Source organism: Venturia canescens, chromosome 5, assembly GCF_019457755.1.
Source record: "Venturia canescens isolate UGA chromosome 5, ASM1945775v1, whole genome shotgun sequence".
In the NCBI taxonomy this organism is placed as follows: domain Eukaryota; kingdom Metazoa; phylum Arthropoda; class Insecta; order Hymenoptera; family Ichneumonidae; genus Venturia; species Venturia canescens.
Genome location: NC_057425.1, coordinates 7,160,782 through 7,187,129, shown reverse-complemented (window position 1 = coordinate 7,187,129; position 26,348 = coordinate 7,160,782). Strand labels below are relative to the sequence as shown.

Genomic DNA, 26,348 nt, shown 5'->3' with positions numbered 1-26,348 from the left:
CGGCCCCGTGAATCGCCGCAATCTTCCTCCGTGCTCGAAAACCCTCTTTTCCGCTCTCCGTCTCGCTTCCTCTCTCTCTCTCTCTCTCTCGGACGGATCGATGATCCAATTGCGCACAGAGGGCCCCGAGAGCGGACAGGTGACTGTTACTTTCGACTAGTATTACGACTATCGGAGAATACCCAGCTGTTACAAATCGATAACGAACCTATCCAAGAAAATTTAGAACGATTCTTCCACGACGCAAGTGAGCGAGTATAGTTCGTGAAAAACAATCGCTTCTCGAGACACCAAAATGATGGCGAATATTGAAATTAATGTTTTCAATTATTCTCATTAATATTGCTGGATGTTTCAACAAAAAATAGTCGAAAAAGAAAATTTCACTTCGAATATATATTCTTCCCCATGCTTTCCAAGACGATTTCTTCTTAAAAACCCGCATTCGACTTCGGAGGCCAATAGTTTTTCGAATTTGATTAAACGACCCCAACAACAACGAATCGCTCGTATTTGTCGGGAATAAAAATAAATGTTGAGTTTAAAATAAATGAGAGCATCACGTTTCGAGATAAAAATTATTTTTATCGCCCGTATTTTCAGAGCTAAACGTTGCGAACGAAAACACTCGTATGCGAGCTCATCGAATTTGTTTACGATCCATCGCTTATCACTCGCGATTGTTTTTTATCGCTCGTCTCCTCCGTTCAATCGTTTTTTCCAGCTTTCTTTCGCCGCTTTCGACCGACAACTGCGCTGCCTAAAGTGACGTTTTCTCATCGAAATTCATCGGCCCAACCAATTTTTCAGCTACTTTGAATTTTTATCCATCACAAGTAAACAACGTCGGCTCGATTTCTCTCTATTCGAGACGCGGAGTGCTCAGGTAACGCTGCACAGCAGGATGCTCTTGTGGACTATCCACGTGACCTACTTGCTACTTTTTCATCTACGATACACACCGCTCTCGCGCGCGCATTCATCGCGAGCATCAGGCTTTCGCACGGGGAGCAGACGTGGAAACGGACTTTTGCGACGTTCGGAAAACAGCTGATCAAATATTTCTTTCCGTGCTCGACGAGAGCGTTGCTCAGGTGAATAACAATCGCCTTTTCGGTCCATTTACTTTTACTCGGAGCTCGACCTTCCTTTTCATATCGCAGTTTCTAGCGATTCACCTTCGGCTCGACCGACAAACATTTTTCTTTCTCTCAGCCCCCAGCACGGAAAATGTTCATCGGCCGTTAGAGTTCGACGGTTGGCCGGTGAATTTTAGCTTTTTTCGGAAGCGTTCGAATTCTCTTGATTTTTTTCAATTGAAAATAAACTATTTTCAAAATTTTAAAAATCATTTTTGTCATTTTTAATCAAATCTTTTTTTTTAAATTATAAATTATAAATAAAAAGTGACAAATGTGTTTAAATTTTGGAAATCATCGCGGAGGCGAATCGATATAATTTTTCATAATTTTTCGGCTCTTCGACTGCGTTGAACTTTTTTCTGCTCGGACAACGTTGTTCCCGTGCGCCGAATTTCAACGATTGGCAATGCCGAGCGATTAGCGGGCGCGAATTTCGTCGCGAATCGAATCACCGACTCGATTTGCGCTCCCTTCGCCCCGCGATGTGTCGATGCAACGAAAGTCGACGAGACTTTCCAAGTCCGTGGAAAAAGGGCGGGAAATTTCGGGAATTTTTTCGACCAATTTTGGCCACGAAATCCTCGATTCGAAGCCACGACTCGACCGATTTTTATCCAAAAATTGAACAGCAACATACTTTTCAGGTGAAAACAAAGTGGGGCCGGGGAGAAAATGTAATTTATTAGGATCGTCCGCGCATCGAGCGAAGAGCGAGAGAAAGAAAAAAAGTGAAAACGCAGGAAGACGGATCGAAAGTCAGGAATATCGATTTCGAGATTAATCTCCGAATAATGAACGATCACTGTGGCTTCGTCGAGTAATCTCATTGGATAATCGACTCGCCGCGCTGGAAAAAGGACGAAGAGAGAAGAAATTGTTTGAAAACGGGCGAGATTAATCTCCGTAATCGAGTTTATTCAAAAAGAATAGCAAAGTCAAGTTTGCGCGCGTGAAAAATAAGAAGGTGAGCGGTTGCGATACTCCGGAAAGCGCGAGGGTTCTGCGGAGAATCAACATTTTTAGTGATTATATGAGTTGAATAAAAAGCTTCGAAACATTATTTCGTGTAGCAGAGTGAAAATTATAATTTTCACTAAAACCGTCAAATTTTTAAACTCGGAAATCTCTGCGAAGATTAAAAAATGTACGACTCGGTCGAATTTCATTCGGCCTCCGGTATTTCTGAATTTACGTTCGAAATATTTTACTGCGCACATCAAGTATCCTCGGTTCCCGGACGTTTTTTTACAGTATCGTAAAAGTCCTTTATTCCGTCGCATATCACGTACTTTTACATTTAATCTCATACGAAAATATTTTGCTTTTGAGAAAATGGAGACGCGGGCGTATGCAAACAGAAACGAAACTATGAAAATACAATGGCGAGAACATAAAAACTCGTTCCATTCGCCTTTTATCCCGTGCCTATTTGGCTAGCTTCATTTTCCATTTATATTCCCACTCGTTCATCGATTCACCACTCGCTTATTTTTCGATTATATTTTATCACGATTCTTCGAATATTCTTTCATTTCAGAACTTTTTTTACGTCAACAACCGAAAATCTGGCTCTTCGTTCAATTTTTTTGAATCGTTGGTATTAAGTTTGAGATCTCGCGATGACAAAAGCTCCGCCGAGCACACATTGCGAACTGCTACGAAAAAAGGAAATTTTCTGTATTTACACGAATGCAATTTGGCTGAGCAGTGGCTCAACGTTTCGGCGTCAAACTTAGCTTTTCGCCCCCTTCAATTCTCGCTTCGGGTCTCTGCTCCGAAATTTGGCAAGTCTGCACGAGAATTTGGCAAATCGAGAAAAAAAATCGTCGCCAGTGCAACGCCGATCGAAAGGATTTCGTTTTGCCTCAATCTCGCGAATCGATACGCGAAGAAAACGTATTCGTTTAGTGCAGTGAGAGGAAATATTATTTTTCAATAATTTTCAAAGTATTCAGAGAGCCCACAAAAGATTTGCTTTCTCACGATTGCGTCGCGGCTCCCGAGCGTCGTAGCAATTTTTCTTGGCTCTCCGTTTCTCGAGTCGAGTGTGTTCGCGCATCGGTGGGAGGGTCGTGATTTACGTGCGTCGAATTGAGTTGCTCGACTCGAGGCTTCGCGGCCGTTATTCCGCGCACGTTGGGCTGCGAGCCGTGTGCTCGGACGCGAGATCGTGCGCCTCCCTCGATCTGGCGAGGAAGATTCGCCCCGCTTGGGAATAGAGATCTGCGGACGCCTCGTTTTCCGTAGCCGAGAAAAATGTCGAGCTCTGTCGCGATACTTCTTCCGGTTATAATTTTCCTCCGCCCCGCCGCGCCTTCTTTCTCGTCCGTTTGCTTCCTCCGGTTTCGTCGTTCCGCAGCTCCAATATCGTTTCAGCGGGCGCTTTTTGTTTTCCCTCTCGTCCTCAAATACATTGTCTCACTTCTGTGCAGTCACGTGCAACTCTCCCCCCTTTATTTCCGCTCCCGAGCCCAGGAGATTGGCTCCGCGGAGGCGTCGGAGCAGCCTCGAGTTCCGGCTCCTCCGGAATCGCGGACGTCCAAGAGCCTCGGGCTTGAAAGTCCTCAGCGATCGATGAAAATGACCGATTTTCTGAGGCTTCTCATTCGCGTCGTCGATTTCGAGCCTGCGAGTGTCGCCAGTGGCCCGAAGCTGCGATGGACTCAGCGACGGCCAAATGACCTCGAACGTTGAATTATTCAGGAAAGATTAAAAAATCGGAGGAGGAGCACAGGGGGGAGGACCCAGAGGAAAAAGTGAGGTGAACGTTACGACGCTTATTTATAAATGAGCGAACACCGAGATGCTGTACCGCGGGAAGAGGATTTTCGTGGCAAATGGGGAAAAGATGTGCCGGCGAGGCTCTCGTCGTTGTTAGGAAGCAGGGGAGCACGCCTCCCGCCGCAAATATATAATCTTATTCTGTTTGCATACATAATAGAAGCGAGGAGGATACGTGTTGTGATGTACAAGAGAGTAAGGGGAGGAGGAAAGGAGCGAAAGGTTTTTACGCTTCAGCTCTCGTTGATAAGGCACGCGCAGACACAGCGAAAGCTCCCCGAGACTTGCGGCTGCTTTTCCTAATATCCATGCACGCCGCTGCTCTCGTCTCGTCCTTCTCCCTTTATCTCTTTTCCTTTCTCCCTGGCCTTTCATCTCGTCCCTTATTATATTCGGTTCGTACACGAGACCGGATCGGAGCTCATTTTCCCTCGACTTTGTCGCTTAAAGCAGAAAGCTTTTACACTCGAAACGAGCTTCGACGATTGCGTGTGTGTCGTTTTCGAGATATGGGCTATGAACCCCGTCGTCGGTGGGACGTGTACATAGATGTACAGTCAGATCCGGGAGCGAGGTCTGTTGAACTGTCCCGAGGCTTCGTTTACCGTGCTCAGCTTGTTATTTTCTTTCTCTTTTATATACCCGAAAGAAATGCTTTCGGTTTATTAACTATTTCGTCGGGCTGCTAAGCTCGTTGTGCTTTTTCATCAGCCCACCGAATGCCTAAAACATAAGAGAAGTTTATGTCGCACTTGCCGCTTTGATGATCCGACTTACGAGTGGGTGGGGGGTGCGATAAAAACGAAAATATTAAACATTTGCCAGCAGGCCACGAGGGGCTCGTCCGTCTCAAGGAAGTTGAGCCAAAAATAGTATTAATGTGCAGAAAAATATGAAACTTTACGGAATGTTAAATTACGATGTAAAAGTCATTCGTACAAATCTTCGAGCTCCGCCGTCGATCGTAACGCGAAATATCTGCAATTTCTTTTCTGCCTCGACGCGAGCCACGTTAGCATCGTCTCTTATGAGAAATCACGCTGTACATTTTTCCCCGTATCTCCGTTATTGATGGATAGGATCGAAGAAAATTTGAACAGTGGAGAAACGAAATATTTACGATCGTTTATCCGGCTTAAAATTTATCGAAGGCGACTTGTGACAGGAGTTGTTATTAAAATGAGGCGTGACACTCGCTCCTTTCCAAATTTACAAGCAAATTGAGGAGTACTTTTTCATTTCGATACATATTTTCGTATAAACGCAAAGTCTTTTTCTTGAGAACTAATGCATATGATCTGTTTTTAAACGCACATAAACGCACGTGAAAACGAAAAGCGCGGTTGACAGACGAACTCGGGTCAAACGGTGGTTTAAACGACTAGTTATGTAACTGAGCAGCTTCCTTAATATATATTTCTACGATCTCCCTTTTCTACGATCCATTGAACAAAATAGAGTGTTTTATTTCCTCTGGATGTTTCCGAAAGTGCGATGGGGATTGACGCAGAGGTTTGCTATTTTTCCTGGGGCTTGGTTTAATCTTCAACGCGACTTCTTTGCTTCGGATCCCTCAATTTGGATGCTCTCGCGCGGCGTAATCGAGTCAGGAAAAGTCGCGCGACATCCGGGCGATATTTTTTCTTCCCGCTCTCGGAGAGCCGAAGGGTTTTCAATGTTTTTTTGTCTTCGCTGTGTCCTTGGACTGGTGTTCGACGAAACAACAAACAAGCGAAAAAAAGGCGAGACAAAAGGGGAGTCTCATTTTCTTGCTCTCGTTTCCCTCTCCGAGCTCTCCTTCTTCCTTTTTTCCATCGGGTCCACGTGTGTGTGTGTGTTTTTTTTTCTCTCCTGGTTTGTATATCGGTGTGTTGGCCTCGTCGCCGAATTTCAGTCGCCGCACCAGCAGCGACGACCTTCGCCGATGTGTGCAGAGAGAATAGTCCTGGAAAACCGATAGAAAATCGCTCTCGACGTTCTCATTAGGCGTGGCCTCGTGTCGTTCCATCTCGATATTTATAGACGTACGCGGGGGGGCCGCGCAGGTACTGCGGCGTAGTGAAAGGAGCGCGAGAGGCAAAGGGGCGAGCTTTTTGTGTCCGGCACGAACGTTTCTCGCCCGATTTTCACGTTTCCCTTGGGACTCTCGAGCTCCTTCACCCTTGCGTCCGTTTCTCCGCGCCCTTTTTTCTCCCCCGCACCTCCGTCGTGATTTTTCCTCTTTATTTATATCCCGGCATCGCAGAGCAGCACGGCTTCTCTTCGCCATCCGTTTGCTCCCCCCGGAAGGCCCAATTTCTCCGATAGATCGATCCGCTGCGGGTGCGCCCTTTTGCACGCTCGTGCACACGCGAACCTTCATCCGCGGAGGCTCACGATCATGGAGCTCCGCTCTCAGTGAAAAAAGCAGTGAAATGTTTGGTGCCCCAGGCAAATGGATCGATGTCCGTAGCGAACTCGTCTTAAGCTTGTTCAATATCAAAACCCGATTTCTGACGAAAATTTTGAATAAAATATATGTCGCGCAGAAAAATCTAACGAATCGGTTAAAAACAAACAAAAAGTAGTTCTACCGTTTTGTTTTTCAGACATTGCGAGTTTAAGTTCTGTGGTTTCCCCATATCTGAACACACGTGGTAATCGTCAAACGAAAAATGTGAAACGAAATAACTCGAGAACGGTTCTTACGATTTTTACTTTGAAAACACAACGTTAGAGTATCTTCCGAAGAAAAATTAAAAACTAAAAAAACATTATCTACCGTCTAGTTTTCGAGAACAAAATTATTTTAATAAAAATTGGATGAAAATTTGAGTGGGAAAATTAATTTCAAGGTGTTCGCGACGTGGCAGCGCTGTTGCGTGAGACGAGAGCCGTGATCATCACCATATACTTCGGGACGCCGCGCTCGTCTCAAACACAGTTGCCTGTGTACAATGTTTTGACACGATTGACGCGCTTCTGAGCGTTAATTTGTATGCTCGTATATATGTGCATACGGCACGAAGATGCATTCTAGCAGGGGCGTACGCAAAAGAGCAAATATAAAAATTCCAAAATCACGAGCAATTATGAAATTTTAGTAAAATATCGTAAGCATATATTTTTTTACTAGTGATTTACGATAATTTGAAGGATTTTTGGGAGATATTTCACAACGAATAATGTTAAGGAAGTTGAGGCATTAGAATGAAAATGATGTCACCGCTTTTAAACCGATTGCATCTTATGAATTGAAGTGTAAAAAAAAATCAGTTGAAATTTCAGACAGTTTAGGAGCGTCGTTGCTGAGAAAAATCAATAACAATTTGGGCCAAATAACATGTAATCTTATGGAAGTCAAGACACATTCAGTGATATCTCCGTTAAAAATGATGCTAAAAAAATGAAATTTTTTGGGCAACATGAGCAAGGCTTGCCGAATAATGTCAATTTTTTTCAGATTTATTAGGAGATTTGCTGAGATTATATTAATAATAATCTGTTTTCCGTGCAGTTTTTTGAGGCTAGGATCGTCACTGTTCGTGTTTTCGACTGAGCTTTCACCAGTTTTTCGTCTTTTTTTCCCCAACTTTTCTTTAAAGTGTATGCAACATTGCCAAACTGTAAACTGGCCTAACTTTTGAAAGGTACAGGTCATCACTTTTGGGTAAAAAAAATGACTGTACAGCCTCAACTTCCTTAACACACAGAAAGGGGGCTGCGGCCTATTTTTTATGCGGCACTTAGCTATCGAACTACGTTAATATCGACATCAAGAATCAGAGTTAATTCGAGTTGGTGACAATTGACAGTTGTTACTAGCAGATTCCCCTCAAGATTCCGCCTCGCGAGAGCCCGAGACCTCGTAAGTAGATACGGGGACGGGGGTCCGTGCCAGTTGATGAAAATTCGATGTCGATGGTCCAGCCACAGGTTTCGATGGGGCTCCGTACATGTTTGTACAGCCCAGCAACAGCCGGAGGCGTCGCGCGAGGGCAGGATAACCCCAAAAACATTCGATTGGCACTAGAGAATGTTTGGGGAACGGTAAAACAAGAGGGAGCGAGCAAAGAGAGAGGAATTCAGAGGGAATAGGAGGATAAAATGGTGATCGCGATGCTGTGGGCGTCGTGCTGGTTACGGCACGCCGAGCAGCGCGCCGCGAGTTCTTTGTGAAAGATCGGCACAGAGGAACGGGAGTCGGTCTCGTACACTTTGTTAGGCTATTGGAAGGGTGCTCGGTGCTCCTGTCGATACAAAGCTCCCACAGGCGTCGTGACGACCTTGCGGTATCCGCCGCGAGACCCTTCGGCCGGGAGTTTTTTCCTTTTCTCTCATGGGAAGGAGGGTGTGGTGGACAAATACATGGACGGGTGGACGTGTGTTCGGGGCATACAGTTACGATCGTCCGCACGCAGACGCCCCTCTTCACCTGCTGGTGCTTCTGCTGCTGCGTCACTCCTCCGTAGCCGAGCAACGCTCCTGACATCTTGCTTTTATTCCGTCTCGGCATCCGCGAGAAGAAAAGCCCTTGTGAACAAGCCTTTTGTTTTTCCCGGCACGTTTTCATCGCGATATAACTCGGTGGCCTCGTTATACGACGACACGATATTCCCGCACCTCGATATATCCGGACTCGCGAGACAGCCGCACTCTTCGATCCGCAGACACTCGCGCGATTCGTCCGCTACCACATTCCCTCGATTCTCCAACGTTATTAACTCGAGTTACAGCCTCCCAATGGCTCTGATCGCGATCAATGGCGCCCACGAACCTCCCCCCTCGGGCACCAATGCGACACGCGAAAAATCCCGACGTCGAAACACCCCGAGCCGGCGGCAGGTCTCCTCCTCTGCCTTCTTTAATACACTTCGGATATATGCGCGTGCAGCGTCGTCACACCTTTTCCTGCATACTCGGATCGCGATTCTTCCAAGCAAATCCATACCCGACCCTCCTCCCCTTTCTCCTCGCCTCGTAGACGAGGCCTCCGCGTATCTTCGTATTCCATCACAAACGAGGCGCTTGTACATAGGAATCATTACAGTGGAAAAAGGAGGCCGTTCGCTTATACGCTATTTTTCCTCGTGCAATATGCAGGCGCGAGAGTGCTGTGATTCCCTCGTTCGTATAGGCACATCGTGACATAGAAATGCATGTAGGCTAGATCCACATCCTCGAATTGTGTTTGCCATGTTGCGCATTCCATAATAATGCTTATTCGTCCACTGGACAGAGTGTCCCGTGCTTCGACTCCACTCGCATCTCTCCACCGTCGCTATTTTGCTGTTGACACCTTTCGACCAAGGCTTCGTCACACTTTTGTCTTCTAACGCCTATCAGGAAAGGCGACGCCGAGGTTCGAGACCAACACCAATTATTTTATTCCACGAATCATTGGCGTTTGAAAAGCTACGAGTTGCGCATTCGGCAGCGAACAAAATTGCAGATTTGCCGGAATTATTCAAGTTCTTTTAGAACATTTCGCTCGTATCGAACACTGCAAACTTTAGCGTCATAGAAATGTGCTCTACGGCATCGCGGTGTCATCACCGCGGAAATTCACCGACGCTGCTGTGCTCGCGAGAGCGCTCCATCCGCAGCCCTCTGACGGACTTGAGTCAAAGCAGAAATCGGGCCAGGGCTGAGGCTGTCCCGTTACAATATTTAGCAATACAAATATTTGAAGTGGCTGGAAACATTTTTTACTATGCTTTAGAGACAAACACTCTTGCGAGTCCTTTGAATAAAAGGTATTTTTCCTGCGGTAAATAGAACCATTCTTATTAATGCTCTTCGAATTATACGACTTTGTCGAGAAATTGCGGCGTCCTAATGCCTTTTCGAGGAGATACATGTTCGGCCCAACGTCCTAAGGCGAGGCGTGACGTCAGCTCGAAGAAAAGAGGATTTGAGCGAGGCGATGTGTAACACCCTAATTTCAGCGCATCGTCATATCGAGCCAGGCAAGAGGGTTCCTGATCCCCGGAGTGATACAGGCGTCGGATACCATCGCTCACCTCGTGTGCAGGAAGATACAAGACTTCGCTGATATCTTCATTGTTGAGCAGACGTTCCATGGCGAATGGGAGAATAAAGAGAGCGTTTGTAAGAACGAAGAAAGGTTAGGGCGCGGGATAATCTGACGAAATATCAATTCCTCGGGAGCAAGACGAGCAAGATAAATGAAATTTCGTCAGTCTCCTCGTCATTTCGTCTCTCGGTCCATCTATTTTTATCTACGAAGATCGGGCGCTTGTAAAGCAAACTGTTGTTCAGCCAGCATCGCGTCATTAGAGTTCCTATTTAACGAAACTGTCGGGATTTTCGTGCTGGAGGAATCGGCCGGAACGGGCAAAAGACAGAGCCTGAGCTCGTTGCGTTCCGACCAGAAGAGGCGAACTCTCGAGTTCAAAGGGGCGCGAAAGCAGAGGGAGAGGCTCCGACGGAATGCGCTCAGGATCCGAGGACGAACCGAAGAGGACTGCGAACGCGAAGAGCGTTTGGTGCGAGGGGAGGCTCGCGGCGAGGGACGGATAGTCGAAGCACACGGGGGTCGAAAGAGGTACGCGACGCGGTGGCGAGAACGCGCTCGAGTGGAGGGGGCGGAGGCAACGCGAAAGAGTGAGATCGCTCCAACTCGCAGGGTGTTCGAGGGGGTCGCGCGCCGCTTCCGTTCGACTCTGAATACTCTCCCTCGCTCTCTCGCTCCCTCGTTCACTCTTCCTAACTGCCTGTGGCTTGTGCATGTATGCGGTGGCGTTCTTGCTCCGCTTGGGGGAGGTCGGCGAGAGGGCTCGTCGTGGAAATGTGCGCCAGTTACCTCACGACGATCCTTTCGCGACGTTCTCGTGGATACGCGAAATTTTCATCGGTCCTCGCGCCCCCCCCAATCGTATCGCTTTGGATCCCAAAGTTATGTAATTACTTTGGATACTGTGTGGATCCGTAAAGGTACAACTGTTGATTTAACTCACTCTGTTACTTTGGTACTAATCTCGATGGCGAGGCGTATGGAAACTCGAATTTCGCGGGCTTCTTTTCATTCTTTATCCTCGGAGAATGCACATGCGATTTTCGCGTTTACTTTCATCGGGACGTCGATTGGGAGCGCGAATTGGCATTTTTAAACATTTTTTCCTTTCGCTTTCCGCCCCTTTTTTCTCTGCTTCGTGAACGCGTACAATTCATTCAGTTATTTACGAAAATTGCGCATTTCAGGGACATCGAGCCTGCGGCTGTGGTTCGAACATTAAATTTGAAATTACGAATGAATAGAAATCTCGTGGCCAAAACTAAGAGTCGAATGTCCGCACTGACCGGGGACAGCGTTTGAAATATTTTTCACTTTGTATTTTGGTTTGAAAAGGACGCGACGACTTGCCAGGCAAACCGGAGGGGATCGGCGCAAGCAATTCTCCTAAATTGGCTTGTCAATCTCTAATAACCCGGGGGCGAATTAATTAATGGGAAATTTGTTACCTCCGGTGGTTTGGCTCTCTCAAGTGATACGACGCGCGTCGGTTGACGCGATCTTGTCGGGCTCTCTGGCTCAGCTGCACTTCGCAGTTCCCTGTCGCGATAGAAAATTTCGTAACGAGAGCGAGCTCTCGTGGAACGGAGGGCAAAACTTGCCTGAAATTTCGAAAATTTCTACCCGAAGGACCAATCGGCTCCAAGTTTTGGAATGTCGAGAAAAATGAGGGAAACGATCGAAAATTCTTCGCTAAAATGAAAGAAAAAGCAGATTCAAAGGTTTTGACAGCTGAACGAAATAAAGAAACGTCCGCGACGATTGGTAGATCAGGAGCAAAAAGTTTCGATTTTTTCTGCTGAACAATGTTATGGTAAAAAGTTCGGTGCCCTCCGTACAATCTCACCGAGCGTAATTGCTCGTAGCGATAAGAACACTGTGCAGAAAAGTGCAAAGTGTGCTACCCGCGTGTACGTGCACACACTACGCCCGCTGCCCGAGCAGCTCTATACGAAAGTGCTGTGAACTCTTACTTTGTACACAAGTACTTGGACGATGTAAAAACGCACGTAAATGAACCCCGCTAATAGTATACTTTTCCGACACAAATTCTCTCAGCTTTGCGGAAGTGAATTCAGACGTTTGCAAACAAATGTGAAGGAGTCTCGAATAATTTTCGCATTTTTCCGACCGTTCCGATCGATTTTTCGACGCAACGCTTTTTTCATATTTTTTTCGTCGACGTTCGCCTCGACCGTTGCTCGGTAAAAGAATTTTGTGCTCGCGATCAGAAAAACTGTGATCCTCGAACTCAGTTTTTTCCAAATTTTTTTCCGCTCACGCTTCTTCGGTGAGTGAAAAAACGTTATTTTTCGTTTGTGGACTAAAAATCTGGGGAAAACGCGTTTCGAAAAATTCGTTTTTATTCGTTTTGTTTCATTTTTTTCATAAATTTCTACCAAGAATCTTTCATCGTTTTCCATTTTATGAGAAACTGTTGACCAAAAGCAGCAACAATTTCGCCTACGATTGGCATTCTTTGATGAAATTTTCTACGAAACAGCGAAAAGAGAATTTACACGACGCAGAAAATGTTTTTCAACGAGAGGCGTTTCGCGACACGAAACGATATTTGAAACTGTAAATTCGAAGAATTTTTTCAAGTTTGGCGACCCTTCGTAGATTCGACGTCATAAAACGCACAAGTGTATTTTATGAAAAAAGTAACGAATGGGAATCGCTTTTGAGATAGCAGGTCCAGAAACGATAAAATTCGAGAGGAGACGTAATTTGATAAAAAAAAAAGTAGAATAAAAACGTCAGTTCCGTCAGATCCGTTTGACGTTTCGCTGTTTTTTTTGTCGTTACAACTGTCGATCAAACGTTTTCTCTGTCACTTAAATACTTGTGTCGGTATCGAGAAAGAGAAACACAAACAACTGGATGTAACGCTCGGAAGAGAGGGAGGGACCGAGGGAAAAAGAGAGATGAACGAAATAATACGTCGAGTGACGGAGCGTGAGTGGCCGAGACAGGGGTAAAGCTCGGTGACACTGTAGGACAGGGGCCTGGGAGCTTTATCGCTTTTCAATCCGCATACAAGTGCGTCTCTGGTGGAGTTGAAATATACGGGGGAGTGATGAGAGTCGAGAGGACGAGCTTTCCTCGTCGGGTTTTTATCTCTCTCGTTCTTTCTGTGTTTCTCCGTCCGTCAGCTACGTCCGCGTGTCTCTTTCTTTCCCGTCTCTCTCTTTTCCTCTCCTCGCGTTTCCTACTATCCATTTCTCGAAACGAGGAAACATTCCAAGTGGAAAATGGGCACACAAAGTGGAAGAAAAAATCCAAAAAAAACGAACGTGGAAACCGAAAAAGGCTGACAACAGCACGAAATAAACGAATGAAAGAAATGGCTTTTGAAACTTCGGATGAAAGAGCGCTCCTCCTCGCCGGATAAAACAACAAAACTCACCATCGTTTTTCCCCTTTTAACAGAGCTGCTCCATCTGTTTAAACCACCATTCATTTATTCAACGCCGCTCTTTCACTCTCTTCTCTAACGCTTCGCTGGCGCCTTCGTCCAGGTGAAATAAGTAATCGTTTTCTTTTGAGAGATTCCTCAGGTTGTTGCTGGGAAGCTAGAAAGCCAAGCGTCGAGAACACTTTGACCGCGTCTTCCGCGTTTTTGCGAACTATTCATATTTGGCAAACTGTCAAAAGTCGACTTCAATCTTCATCTGTTTTTCAACGAGACAGAAAAAGTTTCGATTTGTTAATACTTTGGTGTCAACTTCGTGGCTAAATGTGTGCCCGGGTGTTGATCGATCGACAAATTTTCTCGTTTCGATCGACATTTTTGCCGGATTTCGAAACAGCCTGCGAGGCAGCTTCCCGCACACGATTCTCGCGGGCAACGCGTTAATGAACGCGGGGCTCATGTTTGGACTCGGAATAGGCAATTTAAGGTAAACGATCGAGGCTGTCGAAGCAGATTGCCAAAAGCATGTAGGACGCCTAACGAGGGTAAAAGGGAAAGAGAGAACGTCTGACCGACTGGAAGCGTGCCAGCCGTCGGAAGAGGGATGATAACCTTCACCCTCGTGAGCGATCAGTCGAGCCGCGAGTTCTGGCACACTCGCGGATTAGCCTCGAATTATGGGAGCCTAGCGCGTGTGATTTTGCTGCTCAGTTTTTCTGGAGAAAACGAGAGTCGGGTACGGGGGAGGAAAGGAGTCGCGCCGAGCGTTCTCTCCTCTCGCTCCTCGTCCCGGGGGTCAAAAACTACGCTCGAGACTCGTCAATCTTCGATATTAAAATTTCACCAGAACCCTGCTCTCCCGGTGGCTCGATAAAGGCAGAAAACTGGCCGAGTGAAAATGAAATAATAATAACCGCGGAAAGTAAAAATGGGATGTGAAAAAGGTGCGGAATGAAACGGGATAAATATCGTTGAGGGGGAGAGACGAAGGACGAAGAAGCACCGTAGCGAAGCCTGATTTTATCCGGGAGAAAAAAACACTTTCGCCCATTTATAGCCACATTTTGCCCAAGTTTTATGCTCGGTTGTACGCTCATTGTACGAGAGGGGGCTGCAAAGTATCGTTGGGTTGCTGTGAACGGGCAATTGCGTGCAAAAAATAATACGAAAGCAGCCAGGAGCGCGGTGATCTTGAAACGAAAGTCTCGAGAGAATCTAAGCATTTCAAAGGAACGTTCGCTGCTTTTATTCTTTCCCTCGCCGCACGCGTGGGAACCATCCGGAGACCATAAATTCTACTCTACTTTTCATTATCTCTTCGCAACCTGTTTTCTGTGCTTTTAACCACCTGCCAAAGTCTCACTCCATCGAGGGCGTTGAAAAGCCCGATTTTTTCGATCGTTTCGCGCGGTTCGATCGAGCCCTGAGATTCGTAGCTCCGCGAGTGATTTCTTCAGTACCCTTCATCAACGACTCGAGAATTCTGACGTCGTTGCGCAGAAAGAAACGAGCTCGAAACTCCCGCGAGATCCGATCGGTTCAAAAGTGCTGATGGGCGTCGGGCCAGCCGCGCGCGCTGCTCGTCGTTTCGAGGTTTTTTTTTAGGCAGCCGACTGCAGCCGCGGACTGTGGTAAAAAGTCTCGGGGAGCATAATTCGCATTGAAACGACGAGAAAAGCTGTCGCCGCGGATGTCGGAGGGCCCGGAGGCTTGGCGGGTAATTGGGTCTTTCTTAATTAATTTTAAAGCAGCTGGCGCGTTAATGAAATGGAGAAAAATGGGGGTAAGTAGGTTTAATTGGTTGGGGCGGCTTGGAAAACGGATAATTCGTGATGCAGGCATTCTAATTCCACAATAGAGAGTGTAACGCGTACATGAATACGTGCATTATGCAAATAACGCCGCTTCGGAGATGAGCGAGGACGTTGGATTATAACAGCGACGCGCACCGAGTCCAAAACGTTTATCGCGTAAACCTGCCGCGCCGGGAGCGAGCTCGGGGCGCACAACTTGACAAATCCCTCGGGTAACTCGCTAAGGGAGCTTGCCGAGGATTAGATAGCGGTAAGTTAAGCGAGCTTTCTGAGCATAAAATGTATTCCGATATCATCCAAAACTCGCACAACAAAACCGGCTCCCTGTCTCTCATCGCGTCATCCCCCTTATCTCACGGCGAGCTTCGCAACCGAGTTGGAGCGATGCGGGGAGGCCTCTTGGGAAGGAAAACAGTTCCGGTTCTCCTGGCGCAGCGATAGTTGTCAAAACGGAGTCGCACATCGTAAAATTTTAAAGGGAACAAAGATCGCGAAGATGAAAAAATGACCCGCAGCTTCGCTATTTTCATTTTTATTCTTTTCAATCCGTCGAGATTCGATTCGCCTTCCGATGGAAAAAAAAAAAAACTCGTGGAATCGGCAGATTCGAGGCTCGGAGCGCGATTTATCCGATCGCTGCGGAACAAAGTCGCGCGGGTGCTTGCGGATGCGTTTGCAAAAGTGAGGCTGACACGGAGCTTTTTAAAACGTTTATTCGCTCAACGTGTCTCTCTGTGTCTGCCTACACGGAAAAGTATCCACCGCACCGTCGTTAGACACGTATTGATCGATGAGGGAGATAATAATAGGTTGGGGAGTTAAGCGAACGAGCGCGCGAGAGCAGCGCACGAGAGACGAGGCCGCCGCGATTTGATAAGGAAATTCATTAACGCGTCCCACTTTCGACTGCTGTGGCGATTCTTGATTGTATAAACCCCTATCGTTCGCCGCCGCCGCCCCCGCTGCCCCTGCCGCGCTGGGAATGTACGTATGCGGATCTCTTTTGACGTGTATTTCGTGAGCTGCTGTTGTTGCTGTTGTTGTGGATGAGCGTCGATCGATCGGGCCGCGGCGTCACGCCCAAATGTCAAAATCTTCTGCATCGAACTGCGGTACGTTTTTCTGTACGTGCGTATCGTCTCCGTGATTTTGCTACCGTTTCGCGCCCCCTTCTCGCCATATTTCGGAGGCTATTTCGGGTGGGCATAAAATGTTGGAATGACTCAAATTTCGAAGAGCTCAAATCTCGAGTTTATGAACTTGGAATGATAAGACGGCGACAGGGGAATTCGAGCAGAGCTTTGAGTGTCGAGAATAAATAAAGTAGACACTTCGAGGTTCGAAGCACGTTCGAAAATAGAATTTAACAATCCACAGACTAAAATATCGTTTTTCCGAAAATTCGACCATCACTCTCTCCATTCATAAATTATTACTGCTATCAGCAATACTGTGAATTTTCACTATTTCGAAAATTTAATAACGAGACTAAATATTACTGGGGCTGAAATACTGAAAAAGTCGAACGATCAAAATGGCTCGAGCCTATAAAATCTAACTTTCATAGGCTCGAAAAATTCACTTTCGATTTTTTTCTGCTCTATATTCTGGTCTATCTACGAAACAATTACTCTCCATTTTGAATTCGAAAATATGAATTTTTGACAATCGTATGTAAAGTAAGAATTTCCGATTGCTTATTTTTCTCCAATCTGATATTACCGCTTTCAAAATTTCGCAAAGATGTTATTTCGGTCGTTATAGCGAGAGGAGCGGTAACGACAATCGGAGCGTTTCTTCCTACCGATTTTTTACAGTAATTAGTTTCCCCGTGATTTACGCGTTTATTTTTTTCAAATGTGCTTTTCCCAGTTGCGTGTGACGGTTAGAAAAATCGAGAAGGAGGTGAGCGTTTGAAGCGAGTTTTTGAGGGTGTTCGAACAAGATTTCGTCCACCTGCCAGCTTCGCCCGAGCATTAAATTCAGGCGCAGGTGGACACCCTCGATAAGTGACGGATTCTGCCAATGAGCGGGTCGCTTCAATAAGCACGACCTCTGGTCGTGTAACTGTTATGCAACTGCTGCTGCTGCTGACCCGCAAACTCAATGATCGATGGCCCATTAGGATTGTCACTAATCCGGAGCAGCCTGCCGCAAATTAGGGGGGAAGGAGCGGGAGAGAACCCTCGCAAGGCTTAATGACGACGATATACGTGCACAGGTACACACGCACTCAGGCTTTCATCGAATCGGGGGAGGGGATATCGAGATTCAAGGGTGTGACCACACTCACGTTTCGAGCTATCAATTACACGCGAATAGCGAAACAACCTCAGACCCGAAATGTCGCGAGCGTGTTACAAAGGGCTTCGCGTTACTCGGGAAACACAGCCTCGACCCTGGAAGAGCGAAAAAATCTTTTTTCTGCGTACCAGGCGAGGGGAGGCTCTCGGCTCAGTCTCCATTTGTAGCTGCCGTTAATCCTCGACTGCCCAAATACTTTATTGCCGGCGCCTATCAATTCGTACGTTCCTCTGATTTCCAGGGACTTTTCGTCCTTTATTCCCAGGCACTTTCGCTCTCGATGGCATCAATTTTTGGAGCTCGTATACACGAACATTTCGGGAGAAAGGATTCCGCAAGGATTCTTTGCCGAATAAGGCCGCTATTCGTCACCACGAACCGCTTTTTTCAGACATTTTTCTACGGACTCGATAAAAGTATTAACAAAAGCTCACACACGAATATCTCCTCTACACTCTTCACTCCGCTCTCTCTCTCCCTCTCTGAATGCTGTACACGAGCTTTTTCACGATCGCTCTCCTCCCGCCTCCCAGCCGGGATAAATCTCCGACCTGCAAATCCACTGGTTTCTTTTATCCGACGGATACAACCAGAATAAAAAAAAAAAACAGGATAGAGAAATGAAGGAAAACTCGACGCGAAAAGGGCAGCCTTTCGCTGAGCCAAGATTCAACGAGTTATAGGATACCTGATTGAGACAGCTTTCTTACTCCTCATCGGAAATTTTCAATCTTTCTTTTCAGTCCTTTGTACCGCTGATTGTCTCTCTTCGCTGCATTTTTATGTTGGACTCTCTACACAAATGAGAATAGTACCGATTAAGGAGGGTGGATCGCGACGATACAATCTTGCCATGCTAAACCGTTTTGAAAATATTAAGAATTTTTAAATAATAAGAATTTCATAAAATTTGGTAAATGTATTCTTTAGAAATATATAACACGATATAATTTTTTTTAGATTTTCCTACCACACAGCTCTCGAGTAATCGAACACTAAAGTTCACGTGCATAAGCATAGAGTTTACATATATACAGTTTACATCTCGTGCATAAGAAATTCGATTTAACGCTCAATCATCCGATAACGACGTGGTAAAAAAATTTGAAAAAAATAATATTTGTACACTTGATGCGAAAGAATGTTATCACAAAATTTGATGAAATTCTGATGATTTTTATTTCGTGATGCACCCGCAAACGATACCAAAAAAACGGTAAATTACTTTATCGCTCAAAGTTGAGCGGTTCGTTAAAAATAAAAATGAATTCTCGTTATTTCATTGAAGCATTCACCATACTTTGCGGCGTCTTGAGAATGAAAGCTGCCGAACATTCGCGAGCCCTTCGAAAAGAAAGTACCCGAAAACTGAGCTGACACGAGCGTGAGTCGATTCCTTTGAGCATTTTTTATTCAGGAATTCAGCTTTTGAAGAATTTTCTCAATAATCGAACGCAATTTTTGTACTGGAACTTGGAGCTTTGGGTCCACGATGTGTTTGGGGACGTTTCGAAGTATTTGGCAGTTTGGCAATCCGAGGCGATTCACATTTCCGCGCAAAGGTGTGTTCCGGGAAATGGATGCGAAAATAGTAGCAGAGGAAATAGGGGAGCTGACGCATCGACCCGGAAGTCTTGTTTGCACGACGGAAGATTTGTCGAGAGGGCGCGAGTCCACCTGTCAACACGCGCATAAAGCTAGTTAGAGACCGAGCGAGCGGGAGAGAAAGAGAAAGAACCGTAGGTCATCATTACGGCCTTGGACGAGCTTCGACGAAGTCCGGAATCGAGGGAGAATGAGCTCGAGCATCGTAAGAGGATTCCTTGTAATCCAATATGAGCTCACGTGTCCCTGGTCGGATAGAAAAAACAGAAGAGATACCGGCAGGTTTTTGATAGGAGGCTCGCCTACGAAAACGCTAGAAAAGTACATAGAGAGAATGGATCGCTGCGCACTACCGTTTTTCCATAGCCAGTCAGCGGACACACGAAATACGAAGACTCGTGTTGGGTCCTGCGCCGATGAATCCCGCGAAAGTGAGCGGGATTCATCGCAGCAGAGTGCGGTAACAAAAATCAGTTCGAATAAGCGTGCTCGGGCTCTACGCGGGGATTCGTTTCGTTCTTCAGATTCATCCGCTCTTTCGCTGTCCTCATTACGAGCCGAACGTCGCTCCGTATCGATGTTACACGCGACGCTGGAAGCAACTGGGCCGGAAGCTCCAACTTGGTGTTCTTTTATGAAACACGAGCCGAACGAGGAGGACAGAAATTCATAAAAATTATGATTTTTATATGCGCATATCGATTTAGCACCGAAGCAAAAAATTGTACGTCGACATATTTCGAGTGAAACAAGTTCCTCATCGACCTTGACGTCACGTGCCACCCTGTCATACTTTCTCCCGCTTTCTCTTTTACACCAGCAGCACCGGGAGCGATAGTCGTACATGCGCCGCGCGACACGAGAACATCCCCCGACATTGGCTCCACCCGCAGCCTCCCCTGGCGAGCAAAACTCCCGTGACTTTTCAACGGCGAGGAAACAACGGAAAATGGAAATATGGAGGAAAAATAAGAGAAAGAGCTGAGAAAGGAAAAAGGAGAAAGGAAAAGTCCCCTCGTCGCATTGTGCGATTGTCTCCCAAACTAGGCCGCCAACGTCACAATCTACTCCCTATACGATCGCATTCGTATATTCTCTCTGTGTGTCTACCCCGTCTGCCCGCCCCCTCGGAGCTGGAAAAACTTGGCTCGAAAAGGCGCGCGCGTGATCTTCTTCTCGTTCCGTGTACAACCCGATGAATATCCACGTGCCCAGGTGACAGACTCTCATTCGTTTCCTCAAATAGCGAATAGACCGATAACGCGTGCTTTTGCTCTCCTCATGACAAAATTTTCACTCTGCTTTTTCTACATTCTCCAACTTCCTGCTCACATTCTTGTAGAAATCTCGTTAAAGTCACCGTTATTTAAGACGATCGACTGAGAAAGAAAAAATTGGACGCCAGTCATTATTCCGATGAACTCTTTCAACGAGGGGCGGATTTAACGAGAAGAGTGTACAAGCAGCGATGCGGAGAGAAGAGATCGATTTTTAGCCCCTGCGTGCTTCCGTTCAGAGACACCGGCCGGAATAAAAGACACCGCGGGCGACCGTGAAATTAATAATGGATCCTTCGATTCTCCCTCGAGCGTGTAACGACATCTATTACCCTGCTCTACTTACCGACGTAAATTTATTTCCAAACGTTTGTTTCAACGTTTACTCTGCTGTTCACGAGGCTCGTGCACGGCGCCTGCTGCTGCTTTTTTAATCTTTCATTGATCAAGGGAAGAGGCGAGCTCATGAGAAGTGGGACGTCGATTCGAGTGTGCTGGAGAAGTTTCATTTCTTGGGAGATTTTCCCTTCGAGTTGGAGAGCAACAATCGTTCGACTTTGTTAAATATTGAACTTGCAATGCGTGCGGATCGGGAGGATCTCGAGACGCTTTAAAGTGCTTGAGCTAAGACGAGAATTCCGATCTTTTCCTCCGGCCAACTTCGTCTTTCCGGTTTCATTGTTTCATCAGAATTCTCCCTTGTTCGCGGCAGCTTCCCCCTCAGAATTTCCCGGCGTGCTCATCTCCGCCGGGATTAATCGAATCGTCGCAGCTTAACGAAGCTCTTGAGATATAAAAGAACAAAAACACTTCGAATCCGAATGGAAAATGAATTTTCTCTCCTCCTCGCTAAAACGATCAATTATCGCCTGCTTTTCTCTGCGGTAAAGCAAACTCTTTTCAATATGATACTTCAATGCTAGCTCGATTAAGGGCGGGGTGACGTCAACTCGGTGAAAATCGTTTTAACAATTTTTTTATAGACGTTACGAATAATACAAATCTATTTTATTGATTAGTAACATTATAGCACAATATATGAACAATATTTTCTGAATTTTTGAAACTCGAATATCAATTATTAACTCGATGGTAGCTGAGGCACTTTGGAAAAAAGTTGTCCACCGGTGAACAGCGTAAATCGAAATCTACTCGAGCGATCCTCTTGAAATTTAGCATGTTACTTCCTTAAACTATTGACCGGGTATCTGCGATAGCTTTTTCCCAATTTTTCATAATTAATAATTTTACAATAACAAAAAGCCTCATTTTTCGGCGAAAATCAGTGTTTTCACTTCTGAGTGTCACAAAAAATGGGAAAAATGGAAAAAAAGCTTCCCGCAGATGGTCAATTGTGCGAGTAAGTGCCGTGTCAAATTTCAAAAGAATCGGTCGAGCAGATTTCGATCTATACTGTTCACCGATGGTCAACTTTTTTCTGAAGTGCCTCCGAAGATTTGCTAGCTTCGAGTTAATTATTGATTTCAAAAATTCCGGAAATATCGTTCATTTATTGTAACACGAGGTCACAATCAATAAAACTTATTCGTTATTACCTGTTGCGTCTAAAAAAATTCTTGAAATCGGGGCTTTTTTTCACTGAATAGACGTTACCGCCTTTAAGGTACTTAGGCAGTTTGGTATACGAATTTCCACACAATGATCTGTCGCGTTCGATGCGCGATCATCGAACTGAACCTGAATTTGAGACCAATGAAGTTGCTCTTATTCAGCACAAAACTCCCACAAATCTTCCCATAAATTATCGCGCCCAGAGACATCTACGGGTCATTCCAGCACAAGGCTAATCATAAAATTAGCAAGCTGCTGATTGTTTTCCTCGATTTTCTCTTCAAGATCGAGTTTAATAGTAAAAAAACTGTTTTCACATGTTCTCTCGTCGATAATGAAGAGAAAAAGGCTCTTCGATTTATTTATAAAGCTTGTTTCTCCTCTCCACGTATACGAAGATTTTCTTTTTGTGTTCTCGACAATGCATATCTGGCACATATACGAATGCACGAGATAAGTCTTATCAGTTTCTTCGAAACGGTATTTCCGCGCGGGTGCTCGTCTTAGGCTGTGCGCGGCCTTGGTCTCGTCTCATCTCATTCAATCCCTGTCGCATCGCTCGGTTCGCTCGACATCTTCTTCGAGGACTCGAGCTGCGTCTTATTTCGCCCACGTCTTCGTGAGGATTTACATCCACCGTTTTATTGGGCCGTATCTGCGTGCGGCACACTTTTATCCATAAATTATGTACTTCAGAATTCTCGAGGAAGCTTCATTCTCGGTTTTGTGACACGTACGCACTTTTCTGCAGTTCGACCGGGTCCTTCCTGCGTTCGCCCTTTCCACCGAGCAATGACAGTCGAGCTCCCTTGTCTGCATGATTTTTCATTTTTCAAACACGAATTTTCCTCTCCCGCATCGAATGCATTTACTTGCGAAAAGCTGTGTTCACCTGGCCGGAGTGTTCACCGGTGAACGAAAAACCTCGCGCGCTTCCTTCTGCACATTTCTCCCGCTCTTTTTTCTTTTTCGCTTCGACCTCGATCGAGGAAGGAAGTTTGCTGGCTAAACGGATGCTAATCCCTTGAGAACTTAATCCATAAGCTTTTCCATTGGAAGAATATTCAAGCTTCGGAGCAGTTTTTAGCTACAGCATTTTCTCCCTCGGCTTGCTCTCCTCTTCAGCATCGCGGCGGATGAATTTCCGGCGGCTCTTTATGCTCTTCGTCCTCTGTTTTGCCCAGTTTCAATTTTATCGAGCCCCAGATCATCGGCTGTCTCGTCCTTCGCGACATCGCCCGAAATATCGTTTTCTTTCACAGTTTTTAACGCGTTCTGCTCCCGCTGGCTCTTTCCGGGATACTTTTTTTCTATTATGCGACGCTCGCAAGCGGATCAACGGACGACCCTTCGAGAGCCCGCTTCTTTATTTATGCTCCGGTATTTAGAGCGTTTTGGGGGCCACCGGAACCGTTACGTTCTTACTTCCAACGGCTCCTCGCACAATTTATGACGTGCACAAACCCCGCGACCTCTTATCCATCCTTATCCGAAGAGGGTCAGAGCCACGATCAGCTGGGAATGAATTATTTATCTTCAACTCGACCCTTCGGCTGGGCCTTTCTCGTTCAGCATGACGAGTCGTTATTCTTTTTGGAAATCCTTCGTGCACCATCGTATATTCACCAATGAGAGTGAGTTATCGCCCAATAATAAATAACACGCCTCGTTTAAGCTGCCACGCTAAATGCACCTTACAATTTTTCCGTCTAAGGGAACCCGACGAAAAAAGAGCTTTTGCGATCTTTATCCGGGTCACGGAAACAGAAAATTCTACTTTTCAAAACAGGGACGCGATGAGTCTCAATTTTAATACTATTCGAGAATTCTTAAGGGGTGAAACGAGGGAAACGAGGGATATTCGAGTGATAATATTCGGGGGAGTTTTTGAGGGCATATCGGAGTGTGGAACAAAAAATTATGATCGCGAAAAGAGCGACAGAGCCGTTGCCGCGAGACTCGTTCAATCCGAGGCGCTCTGCACGCAGCGTGACCGGTGCAATATTTGACTCGGAATACAAAAAAAATCTCACAATCGAGACGCACTCGTGGCTGCGGTGAAGTACGTAAGGAATTTTGAAAATCTTCAGTTTTTTATTATTGGCGAGTATTAAAACTCAAAGGGGTTTCGCTGATAAAAAATGTTTGAATGCGAACTTACCGAGGGTTCCGCGCACGTCTTTTCCTTCGGCATTGCCATTTTAACCCTAGAACGCATGACTGGGGTGTGAGCACACCCCACGCGAACTTCAAACTACGCTCCCGTCCTAACAAGCGACATTATCGACTGATTATCGACGGATTTTTATATATATAAATTCAATTGAAATTAGTTTTATCGTACATCATTCTTTTCGTTATAAAAAAACGAAGAAAATGGTGTAGGATAAAGTCAGTTTAGCATCGTAGGATCGGATTTATAAGCAGAAAAAGAGTGGGGTGCGTTCAAACCCCGGTCATGAGGTTGAGGGTATGAAAAAAGGCACATGAGGTGTAGGGTTAAGGATATTTTCAAAAATTCAAAGAGTAGAATGGAAATTGTCGGAGTTACGCTGCGTGTCGTCTAGAAAAAGGTTGTTTTGAGAAAAACTCGTTAAAAGTTTTGAAACCCCGCATCGAAGGAGCTACGCTCTGAGAGAAGGAGTTTAGAATATCAATGAAACACTCTTCAGTACAAACCTTTCCGCCTTACATTTTCAAAAATCCTACAGTGCTTTTTGTCTTTAATGTATTACGAGCGAGCAGGAATAGAGTTTCGATAAATTTCCACTATAATAGGAAGAAGCGAAGCGAAGTTATCGGTCCTCGAGGCTGACGCTGCAACAAAACTCGGTGCAAAAAGCAGCAAATACGTGAAGAAAAAGCTCTCGAGCTCCTTGTTCAGTCGGCTATATCATCCTGTCGTTTATTTATGATCGATGAGAAGACAGGTGCCGGCACAGCGGAGCGGGTGAACTTTGAAAAAGGGGGGAAAAAGTAAGCCAGGAGAAAATAAAAGCTGGAGAACGTAAGGCGTGTGTCTGAAGTTTACGGAATTCAGTAACACACGTTGAAGTTCGACAGAGTGGCGTGTAGCAGGAGCAGGAGCAGCAGGCTTTGCGGTAAAACGCGAGGAAGATTGAACGCACGATCATCCATCATTGGACCTGTCAGTCTCTACGTTCGAATTATGCAGAGAATTTCGAGCCGCCCTCGTACATCACCGTCGGCTTTCGAGAAAGGAGGAAAAAAAACTTTGTCACTCGATCGGACAATATCGTTTTCCCGAGGATGAGAAATGAGCAAAAACGTGCGTAGATCGGGGCTCTGGTGGACGCGAAATTGCGTTTTTTTGCCTCAGAAAATGTACCGTTTTAAAAAGCTCCATCTTGGAACACATTTCCGCACGAAGAGCTCGATGTGCACCAATTTTTTCGCGCCCTCGGCTCAGATCTTTTATCTCATTTTGTTGACTTTACTTTTGTTTTTTCAAGTAAAAACATTTTCCCACTCTCTTTCGGATTGTCTGAGCCTCAGACTCCCGCGGCCCTCGGACGTCGATGCTGGCGCACGCTTCGCCTAGACCCTGACAAAGTTAAAGAGTCAAGAGCACTCCGGCAATTTCCATCTCGCGAGGAGAGAGCAGAAACGAGGGCACCTCCGTGCAGCCTCTCCAAAGCTCGTCGACTCGTTTTTCCATTTTTCTTTTCCCGTCGCCGCGCCCCGGCCTATTTATTTCACATTTTTCTGTAAACCTCGAGTTTTCCACTTCCCAACGCAACGAGGATCCTTCCCGAAACTAACGTTGCTCGATACTTGTTATCCAAAACCGAGTGGGGGACGAAAAATACGCGGTTCTCGTCGCAACCCCACGACGGTTCGATCCTGAATACCAGTTTCCCAACAAACGCAAAAGTAGTTGAGCTCCAAAAGTGAGAAAATTCTGGAGGACGCGATCCGCGATGGTCTCGCACCAAGAATTCGTCGCTTCCCCATTGATCGTTGAGTGCAGGCTTTTTTTGAAATTGTATTTTAATTTGCGGTTAATTACAGCGAGAGTCAAGCTCTGGGTGACTAACAAAAGTTTAATTGGATCCACTGAGAAGAAAAATTTGACAAAAAATGACTAAAGAACCGGGGATCATTGAAATGGCCTGGTTTTGTATAAATTCTAATGAATTGTTTTTACTTGGTGGAAACGGACATTGGGTAATTTTGGGGGAAAGACAGGGCGGAATGTAGGCCTTGGAAAACGAGCGCGATTGGTTCCCACGCGGGGTGGAGGCTCGGATTGGTTGAGAGTTTCGGGGCGAAGGGGATCAATACGGCTCTTTCGCTCGGTAGGGGATGGGAAAGGAAAGAGAGAGCGAGGGCGGGAGTGAGGCGGAGGAAGATTCTGCCCTCTCCAGCCCTCTCAACTCGACGAGGAAAAGGACGGGGGCG

The 26,348-nt window shown here is 45.9% G+C and overlaps 1 protein-coding gene across 5 annotated transcripts in view; it reads left to right on the top strand.

Annotated features, from left to right (window-relative positions):
- The window catches only part of mtd (mustard), a 174,704-nt gene that overhangs the window by 2,237 nt on the left and 146,119 nt on the right, over positions 1-26,348 (top strand). For 2 of the 5 annotated variants that reach the window (XM_043419978.1, XM_043419976.1), the window contains exon 1: positions 10,741-10,859. The exons of 2 other annotated variants lie outside the window; for them this stretch is intronic. The gene's annotated coding sequence lies outside the window, so the exon portion shown is untranslated. Of the gene's footprint in view, positions 1-10,732; positions 10,860-26,348 lie in introns of those variants that run through there. One more of the 5 variants, XM_043419975.1, reaches the window with a different exon arrangement.